The sequence below is a fragment of the Meleagris gallopavo genome, chromosome 5, assembly GCF_000146605.3.
Source record: "Meleagris gallopavo isolate NT-WF06-2002-E0010 breed Aviagen turkey brand Nicholas breeding stock chromosome 5, Turkey_5.1, whole genome shotgun sequence".
Taxonomy (NCBI): Eukaryota; Metazoa; Chordata; class Aves; order Galliformes; family Phasianidae; genus Meleagris; species Meleagris gallopavo.
Genome location: NC_015015.2, coordinates 34,968,141 through 34,978,600, shown reverse-complemented (window position 1 = coordinate 34,978,600; position 10,460 = coordinate 34,968,141). Strand labels below are relative to the sequence as shown.

Below are 10,460 nucleotides of genomic sequence, written 5' to 3'. Positions count from 1 at the left end.
GCTCAGACCTATGTTGTTTTTCTGGCAGTTGTCTAGTTCACCTATTCCCTTTTTTGAATATATCTAAAATTTAATGTTAAGCAAGCAGTATCTCACTTTTATTGTTAACAAATTAAGCCCCAATATTTGGCACTTCATTCAGAATAAAAATGTGAAAAAATTAAAACAGATCAGGCAATTTTCTAATATTCCATTAATTTTAAAACAGTGTATTAGAAACGTTTCACAGTTTTCATATTTCTCTCCTTTCATTCAACTATAAACTTTATTGTGGGCATTCTCCAATTCTGTAAGTATCATTTAGCCAGCCTTCACCTTTGGGGCATGCAGTTATCCTCCTGCAGAGCCCTGTGTAATAGCCTTGTAGCCCAAAATGAACCAATTGCTGGCAGCACTTCAGGCAAAGCTGGTGTTTTTTAGATTCAGAACTAAATGTGAACTGCAGGTGACCCAAAAAGGGGGGGGTTAAAGTTGCTAGAGCCCTAGGAGGGGACTGAAGCTGCCAATGTTGTATAGATTTAACAAGAAGCCTTAGTGAACCAAACTGAAACTTACTTGATCTTATTTGCCTTAGCTCGTCACAGAGATTACATGTGTCACACACAATCATATCTTAGGCAGCTGAGATGTTTTATGATTCATGTGAAAGTCAGAGTAGAGCCCCTGCACCTTTAGGGCATTGCTACAGAAACATCACAAAGGGAAGAGCATCACCTAATTAATCACCAATAGACTAATATGACATTTGCTCTGCTTTCCTATAGGCTTGTCCCACAGGTACTGTCTTTATTTAAGTCAATTCTGTTGTGCCTGCAGGATTTGATACGGTATTGTATCCAGCATGCTGGGATATTTTGTAGAACTGAAATGCACATCCTAACATAAAGTAGTGATGATTAAGTAGAAGTCTTCACTGTATGTGGCTCAGAGGTGATTTTGTGACAGCATAACTAGGAGATAGGATTACTTACAGGCCAGAGCTAAGAAAGGCCAGCCCAGGCTGGAGGGGAATTGATTGTCAGCACATAATTCTGGAGTTCCTCTGTCTTCAGTGCTCCACTTCGGAGATTGTATGGAGATGTTAAGTAAGAAATACAGCAAAGACGTTCTTTTCTATGGGATGTGGAGGGAAAAATTTAACCTAAAGCTTTCAATCTCTGGTCAGTAATTAAGGCTTAGCCTGGTGCCTACCTTTGTCATAAAGTACTGATTCTCTGGGTTGGGAAATTTCAAAGCACAGATTCCAAGAATAGCATTGCCTTAAATGGTGGGAAATGAACTGCACTGCAGGTTTGGTAAATCTGAAGGTTTTGTTCAGCCACTTAGTCATAGCTGCCCCCTCAAGTGAGAAATAACAAAAGGAATTTTTTTGAGAAGGTGAAACTAAAGCAAAATATAACTAAGTGAAACTGTATGAGTCCTTTAAGCTTTATAAAAAGAAGTTAAGGTAAAAGATTTCCCATTGTGCAGTATTATCAAATGACTAGTGCCAATAAATCATACATAATGATATTGATGTAATCAGAAAACCTCAATTGATTTTAATGGAAAAAACATTGACTTGCACCAGCAGAAGAACCAAGAGGAAAGAGGTGCATTTTTGACCATCTTACTTATATGCTTGAAATAACTCTAAAATATAAAGGTTATCATCTTCCTTTGTAGTTCTCTTATGCAGGTCGCAAACAGATGGACAGAGCCTTCAGTCTTTTGAATAAAGTCAAATATTGCACCGAAGGAAAAAATGTTCTTGCCCATGTCACTCCATGTATCAGCAGGACCTGGCCCTACATACCACAGTTGCTGTGACAACTGTGGACAGATCTGAATACAGCAATTATCATAACATGGGTTATAGTAAGTCACATCCCAAATTGATGTTCCATATTTGTTTTTGCACATTGAAAAGGAAAAACATTGCTCACAGCACCGGAAAGTGTTTGCTGGGCTAGTTGTGTTTTGCGGTTCCCTGTCCCAGAGCCACCTATGCAGCCCGTTGTTCCCTGTGGTCACATGTAAAAGTGTCAGGGATGCTGGCTTTCCTGCTTACCAACAGAGCTAACTTCTGGATGCAAAAATCTGTAAGTCAGAAGCTATGGGCTTAGAAAAAGAAAAATAAAAAGGTCAATGCTTTCCTTCTTCCCTTTCTGCTACATACAGTGAACAGCTGAGACAAAAGCAGCCTTACTAAGTGCTCACTTGTGTTTGAGCACAATTATAAAATTGCCATTCTAATTTCCATCAACAAAGATACAACCTGTTATGTTATTATACTGCCTGTGAATTGACTAGGAAACTGTTTCAACTGAATAAAGTGCTAATGAAGGTCTAAATGCTATCCCATTAGCTCTGATTGCAGATTATATCTTAGTTTGGTGAACACCATCAAACTATGCTGGCTAGAGGCTGACAAACACTTTTGTTGCTCATGTGCTTTCTGCAGATCTCCATGGTGAGGTGAGCTGTTCTATCCCAATGTTCATTGTGACAGACTCTGCATGATCTGCCCAGCAGGGCCTGTCCATCAGTGAGCACCACCAGGCCTTTATGAACATCACAGCAATACCTGCACGTATTTTAATTTGTTTTGCATGAGTCAGAGGCTGGTTTGAGGCCAATGGTTAAACACAGGTGAAATAGCTGGAGTTGCAGTGCATTTTAGTGCCTCAGAAGTGGCACAGTAAGAAGGAAGGGGAAAGAGTCTACTTCCTCATTACAAGAGCATGGCCATTGATACCTCCCTGGTGCTGTTTCATGGTAGGTCTCAATCTAGGCCTCAGGGTGCCATTAGAAAGATATTTCTCTAAATGTATACCCCACATGCCCAGGCAATAGTGTACATAAGGCTCCTGGGGTGCTGGGAATGATTTACGAATCCAAAGGAAAACCAACCCTTTTCTGGTAGTCAGCTTGAACGCTCACTGGATTTTTAAGCTCAGTACAAAATTACAGAGGCCCTTGACAACACCTGTGGGAACCACTGAAACCTTTCTTCATTTTCAAAGTCAGAGAGACAGTGCGGTGAATCAGACAGAGCTGGCCTGTCTGGGAGCACGGGCAGCAGCTCAAGTGTGGCTGGTCACACTGCAGGAGTCTGTCCTTCAGCCACTGCACTCACCCTGCACATCCTGCTGCTTTGCACCATCAATCGAACTGAGCAGCCTCAAGGGATGTTAAATCACAAGCAGACAGTTGGAAGTAAAACTGCAGTGAAGGCTGCCAGTGAGTGCTCTGTGCAGCGACAGCGTAACCTATGCCTTTAATTGCAACAAGCTGCCCATTGCAACTTAAATTAACAAACATCTGCATAGCTGTTTAGTCAGGAAAAGGGAATGCACAGGATATGCTTGGCCGGCCAATGTCTATGTGTCCTGACTTTTTTTTTTTCCTGCATAAACCTCAAGTCAGTCCTAAGGCCTGTGATGACAGCATCTGAGAAGGAACACATTTGGATGCAGTACAGATATTTTTTTTGTCTGGACCTCTGGGCAAGCAAGCATTTGAGACTCTGGATGAAACATAGGATGCATTTTAAGGCAGCTGATCTCATGCACATGCGCTGTAAAATGAGTGTCACAATGGATTCACCTGGAGATAGATCAGCTATGTTTCCGAGTCAGACATCATAGCACTTGAAAAAATGCCTCTGGCCAGGTGTCTCAGCTGACTTGTTTTAATGCTGGTTGGTGGCACCTAACAAACGTAGCATTTTCTCTACTAGAATACATATCAGAAATAACATTGTGGTGTTTTTTTTCTTTTTTCTTCTTTTTTCCCCTTGGCTTAGCTTTGACTGCTTCAAATGAGATCTCTTCAATGAGAATAGCCAGATAAGTCTCCCAGATACATGCAGGAAGACAAAGGGCACCAAGGTACTGCTTAGCAACTTAATAGGTCACACCATTCTCTTGTGCTGCAAGTGATGCTCTAATACTACTGGCATTCATATGATGTGCTAGGAGGTACTTCAGGTTTTCAGAGAACTCAGAAGTGAAGTGTTCAGCTGACAGGCTTCAAAGGATGCAACAATGACAAATGAGAAAGGGACTTACGATGAATACACAAGGAGAACATAAGAATGAAAAAAAGAAAAGAGGCAGAAAGGGAATGAGCTAGGACTGATTACAGAGGGGACCTGAAGGCTGGGAGCGAGGGGAGATGTCATTCTGTGATCAGCTGGAAAGCACAGACGGCTGCGTGCAGGCAAGGCTGATAGAAACCAGGAATGGAAAGAAATATAACAAAGAGAAAGAAAGAGGCAGGTTGAAATAGAAAAGAGAGGTTAGGAACAAAAAATAGTAAATGTTAAAAAAGAAAAGAAAGGAAAAAAAGAGTAAGAATTACTTTAAAAGTTAAAAAAAATAGGAGAAAAGGAAACAAAATAAGGAGCAAAAGTCAAAGAATAATGACTAATAGTCACCAGAAATAGGCACCTAGAAAGTGTCATTCAATCTGTTCTAGCAAAACAAGCTGCACTGTGAAGTCCTTCCTGATAGCCATTATTGTATCAGTGACAAGACACGACAAGAGCTGCTTTGTGCACCCAGCCTGGTGCTGCCCTGCTGTGGCAGAGCTAGCCTTTGAGGAATGATGTGCATGAGGTCACTGTTAGCTAATCTGCTTTCTATCCTTCTCAGTCACACTTTTATCAACAAGGTCTTAATTAAACTGAGATTTTTCTGAATCTGTTTTAGTATTCCCTAGAATTATCACAGCTAGCCCTGATGAAAGCACTCCTGTAAATGGCCTTCTGGTATTTTTACCTCAGACTCATCAATACCTGAGATGAAAATAGTGGTAAAACTGCTTTGGAGAAGTCTCCCATAAAGTTCCTGTAATTGCAGTTACTCATTAATAGGGTTAAATTTTTTTTAATGTGGGACTGATATCTCAAAGCATTCATCCTGCCCTCAGCAACCCAGGTATTAAAACTGGCAGCTCTAAAACTAAAAATCTAAGATGCAACATGGAAAAAGAATCTTTCTGGTTTCAACTGTGTTGTCAACAGAAAGGCTTTTCTGTTTCAGGTATATTAATAAATGCTATTTTATTTTATTATTTATTTTGCCAGCACTAGGAGCAAATAAAACCCTTAGTATAGACCAAAGGGGGGGCCAGAAATTCTGGCTTTCTCTTAAAGAAAGACATATTAAGACTTGAGAAGAATGAAAAAAAAAGAATTCTCTCAGAATATTCTCTGAAGTGTTCTGCATTTCCATGTTTTAGATGTTTTAAAATAAGAAAGAAGGAATAGAGTTTAGGAAAAAGCTGAGTTCATTGGCTTTAAATCCAGATTAGGGAGATTAAATTCTGTTCAGTCTATTATTTTATTTGCAAACATTTCTGTGCACCCCTGTGTGTCAGGAATGAAAGAGCCTTTTCGTGGTGACTCCTACATCCTATAGGAGTTACAGATGATGCTGTCTAGTTATGTACCCTTTTACAATAAAGTATTTATGTAGAGGAATGATTGCCTACAATCTATTATAAAAGAGAGATGGTTAGGTTAGTAACAGAATGCAACCAAAGAAGAAAAACTCCTTCAAAATGTTCAGGGCTCAGGATAAACGATTTTTACCTCTGTTTACTAGAAAATATATTCTTCTCCTTACAGCTTCTTGGTGTTGGTTCATGGCATGGGTGAAAAATGAGGTTTTAGGTAGTGCAAAATTCTTCTTCAGTATAGCTCTATACAGGCATTTAGTCATTTGTGGCTGATAAGTACAAAGATGGAATGTATCTATAATGCCACAAAAATTAACTTTAAAAATGGAAAAGAGAAAAAAAAAAAAAGAAATAGATTATTTTCTAGGGAAGAAGTGTAGAAGTGTGCTGAATTGCATTACAATGTATATGCATACATTTAGTCAACATCGGTGGCACAAGGAGGCCAGGATATTTAAAATTGCAACAGTGTGGCTTTTCAGAATCCCTGCCATCTGAAGACATTTTTATTATTTGCATATGGCTCCATTATGCACTGGAATTCACAGGAGTCTACTCCACACTGAGAAATATGTTTTTTTCTGATGGAAATTACTGTTCTTCATAGTGGCTAGAAGTTACTAGACGTAGACAATACGAAGCTATATTTTGTTTTCTTTTCTCTGTTCTTTCAGTTCTACAGCTCATATCCTCTTTGTGTTCATAAAGGAATATGATCAGTCTGGTCTTTTTTTTTTTGGCTGCGGAGTGATCTATCTCCATCACAGGTAAAAAGTCTCTATTAATTACAGAACTTTTTAGAGCTCTGTAAATACCATGACAAAAAAACAAAACCAAAACAACAACAACAAAAATGCCACCACCAACACCCACTCACCTAATCAATCAAAATAAGTATGGCTTTATTGCTATGGTTCCTTAAAACAGTTTCAGTTAGTAGGAATAGAGAAACTTTAAATCACAGAATCATAGAATCACCAAAGTTAGAACAGATCTCTAACATCATCCAGTCCAACCATTCACCTATCACCAATGTTTCCCACTAAACCATGTCACTCAGTACATCTAAATGTTTCTTGAACATCCCCAAGGATGGTGACTCCACCACCTCCCTGGGCAGCTCATTCCAGCCCCTGACCACTCTCTCAGAGAAGTAGTATTTCCTAATGTCCAACCTGAATCCCCCCTGGCGCAACTTGAGGCTATTCCCTCTAGTCCTATTGCTAGTTACACGGGAGAAGAGGCTGAACCCCATCTTGCCAACCTCCCTTCCAGTAGCTGTAGAAAGCAATAAGATTACCCCTGAGCCTTCGCTTGTCCAGACTAAACAACCCCAGCTCCCTCAGCCACTCCTCATGAGACTTGTGTTTCAGACTCCTCACAGCTTCACTGCCCTTTCCTGAACATGCTTCAGAGTCTCAATGTCTTTCCTGTAGTGAGGGGCCCAAAACTGAGCACTGTACTCAAGGTGCAGCCTCACCAGTGCTGAATACAGAGAGATGATCACTTTCCTGCTCTTGATGGCAACTCTATTTCTGATAGAAGCCATTGGCCTTCTTGAACATCTGGGCACACTGCTGGCTCACGTTCAGCTGAGCGCTGACCAACACCCCCTAGGTTTATTTCCTCTAAAGCCACTCTTCCAGCCACACTGCCCCAAGCCTGTAGTGTTGCATGGGGTTGTTGTTGCCAAAGTGCAGGAGCTAGTGTGCAAGAAATGAAGTCTGTAAGAAAGTAAAATATTTTCATCTGAAAAATTAAACAAAAGGAGGAAACAATCAGTAAGATACAGGAAAGCTGACTCTGATGACCAGTTTGCTTGCAAGATGTTTTATTGTAACTCCACATGAACAATACAAGAGGTTATGTGAAGAAAATTGAGAGTAAATAGGTTTAGAGATAGGAGTCAGGAAAATTTCTTAAGAGAGATAACTGCAAGGAAAGGAGTTTCTCACACTTTTTGATATATATAAGCTAATAAAAATATCAGAACTACTGCACTTGCATACATCAAATCCTTGCATTCATTGTATCATGCAATTGTTATTTATAAGGTACATATTGTACTATGTGACAGGATGCCAAGGAGTGAAAAGTCTTTATATTTCTGCAGTGATTCTCTGAGAAAAGCCTAATATTTAAATTATGTGGCTTCTAGTTTTTCACGGATATCATCCTCAAATGATAATTGAAAAATCTCTGCCAAAAAGCATTCCTAAAAATACGCATACAGCACCATCTATTGACACTATGAGGCCTTGCAGGTGAATATTTTAGGCACGCTGAAAGCCTATGTTTTACAAAAGTGACGTAGTTTTCTCATTCGCATGGTTCCCACTTTCTTCCTATGGCCCCATAGACTCAGAATGATGGTGATCATTGATGCAAGAGTTTAACAGCTAAAAATGAAGCTAAATAAAACAGGGCACTAGGGAGGAAAAATTAAGAAAAAAAAACCAGGAAAAATGAGATATACAAAGAGTAGCTGAGTAGAGACAGTGCATGTCTGGGAGCAAAAGTAATTTCCTAGTAAAGGAAATTCTATCATTCCTGAGAACCCTGAGACTTCACTCTCTTCTGGCTTCAGACTCCTGCATCCTCCTTTGGGCCAGCTAAGCAGCTTATGAGTCAGTGCATCTTACCTACCAAAACAACTTACTCTTCCTTTAGCCTGTGTCATTTTTCTGCTGGTTAGACAGGTTGAGCGGAAGAAGGGCCTGACTGAGATCAGAGCTGCTGCAAAGCTCAAAGGATTATGGAGAGGGAAGGGAGGAACGTGATGTTACTAAAGGGCTGTCAGATTACTTCAGCTATACCATAATTTTACTCTTCCTAGGCTATATTTAGTTCATTGACCTGGTTTACTACTGTTGTGTAGACATATAGGAGTGTGTGCAAACAGGCAAGATGGAAATTCCCCAGGTAGGGTGAGCTGTCAGAGAAACATAATGTGATCCTACAGCCTCAGTGAAGGAGTATTGAACTGGGCCTTAACAGCAGAGCACTGAGAAGAGGTAGTGTTCTTCTCCAGTCTGCTAGCCAGTAACTAGGATGTCCCTGTGGCAGATGGAGACTTGCATTCAGCTCTTAGTTCCAGTTCTGCTAACTGGTCCAACATCACTCATTTTTAACATTATGCACACTAACCTTTCCAGACTTCACTCACATCTTTCCTGAGAGTCACAGATCTTTGTATACACAGCAACTTTTCTCCTGCCATGAGGATGCCACAGATCAGGCAGAGAAAAAGGGGATTGTGGCCTAAGGAGCGAGCAGCAAGCATTGTGGTGTCAGCGGGGAGGAGCATGGAACACAAGTATAGCAAGATGGGGATCAGTGCAGCACAAAAGATTGGTATCATGGGTAAGATTTCTGCTTCAGAGTTTTGGTGTCATTTTGTACTGAATACCTTCAAAGCCACAGTACTCTTGCTGTTTTGGGATATGGCATTTATTAGCCTCTGTGTAATCTGAGAACCATCTGAACTGCTTCCAGAGCTACACTGCAAAGGCATATAGCTTTTTTTTTTTTTGTTAGATGCTGCTAAGATGGTCATCCTGCTGAACTCATACCAGTCACTGTGGACTCCTCAGCAATTTGAACAAAGGAGTTGTCTTTTTTATTACTTGTAAAGCCTTTTCACAATTCTTTGACTGGAGCACTTTGGACATATAATAATATATTAACAATTTAAAGAAATAAGGTAATACTGCCACTGCTCTAAGTTTTTCCAGAAGATTAGATCATTGTTAAGTGGAGTGGTAGCATGGCACTGAGCACAGACTGTGCACAGAACAAGATGTTGTTGTGTGCAGGTAAACCTGCATAGATCTGCTTCCTGCATCACTCTGGCTTTACCTTTTCAGCATGACCGGATTGGTATTTAAATAGAGATCGCATACTGTTTCTCAGTTTCCTATAAAATGTTTTTAATTCTCTCAACCTGAGCAGTAAGTCAGTATTTTGGGTAACATTGCAAATACCTGTGTCAACACAGAAATTGACTGAGCACATGAAAACTGAAAAATTCTGACTCACATCCAAAAAGCATCATAAAAGCATGGTAAAAGCATGGCAAAAGGCCTTTTCCTACACACTATTTCCCAAAGAGAATTTCCTTGTTCCAAATTCTAGGCACATTTCTAAGCCTTCTCTTCATTTATCCGATGGCTGCAGGAATAGGATTTCTGCAGGTGTAGTTTCCGCATCGGCTCAGACCCACCTGATCATGCAGTGCTGCTGGAGGTGATGGCCCCGTCCCGTTAGCGTTCACGTAGGTGTGGACTTGGCTGCATTGCAGAGTCAGCTAGGATGGAAAGCAGCCACCTTGCTGCCGGGTTAATTTGCAGCTGGATCAATTCCCTCATCTGCCTGCATGCCCAGGGGTTGCTAACGTCCATACTTGCCACCATCTCTCAGCAACAGCACAAGCTCGGATCAGTTTATGCTGATCGTAAAGCCCCACCCTAAGGCTGTTTCTTTGCTGCTCTGGCTGATTCACTCACAAAGGCAGCCCGGCCCTGGAGCCCTGCCTTCTGCAGCCCTGTTCCTTGTACTGTTTGATTCTGGTGCTTTCCACAGTCATTCAAGGAAGGGGCATTTATCAGTTCCGTTTCTTCATCTGAAAGAAAGGCGGCCATATAACTGCCTGTAAACCAGAAGGGAATAATGAACCGCTTTATTTCTAGTGCAGTGTAATTGCACTGTCATTTTCACATGTGCTCCCAGAAGAGTACGGTGCTGCGGAAGACCATCTCTTGTGGAAATTATGGCTACGGATGAAGGTCAGGGATGAGGCTGCCTGCTTCCAGAGGTTTTGCTGCCTCGCTCCCTGTGCATCCTTCTGAATTCCGCACGGGTGAACAAAGCCACGCTGCCATCAGCAAACCAAGCACAGAAAGCAGCGTGTGAAAAGGAATTCGGGGAGCAACGCATCTACCAGACAGGAGAAAGGCGAGAGCACTGCGACAGGCCGCCGGCGCTCTGCCTGCGAACCCCAGATCCCACCCCCGCCT

The 10,460-nt window shown here is 41.2% G+C and overlaps 1 long non-coding RNA gene across 2 annotated transcripts; it reads left to right on the top strand.

Annotated features, from left to right (window-relative positions):
* The first annotated feature begins 1,656 nt into the window (after positions 1-1,656).
* On the top strand, positions 1,657-10,454 carry LOC109367817. Of its 2 annotated transcripts, XR_002115293.2 has the most exons (5): positions 1,657-2,757; positions 3,788-3,872; positions 6,120-6,212; positions 8,648-8,808; positions 8,983-10,454. It is a non-coding gene; the product is annotated as an uncharacterized LOC109367817 (long non-coding RNA). The 2 variants fall into 2 exon arrangements; XR_002115294.2 differs by lacking the exon at positions 8,648-8,808 and having other exon boundaries at positions 1,662-2,757.
* Positions 10,455-10,460: the final 6 nt, after the last annotated feature.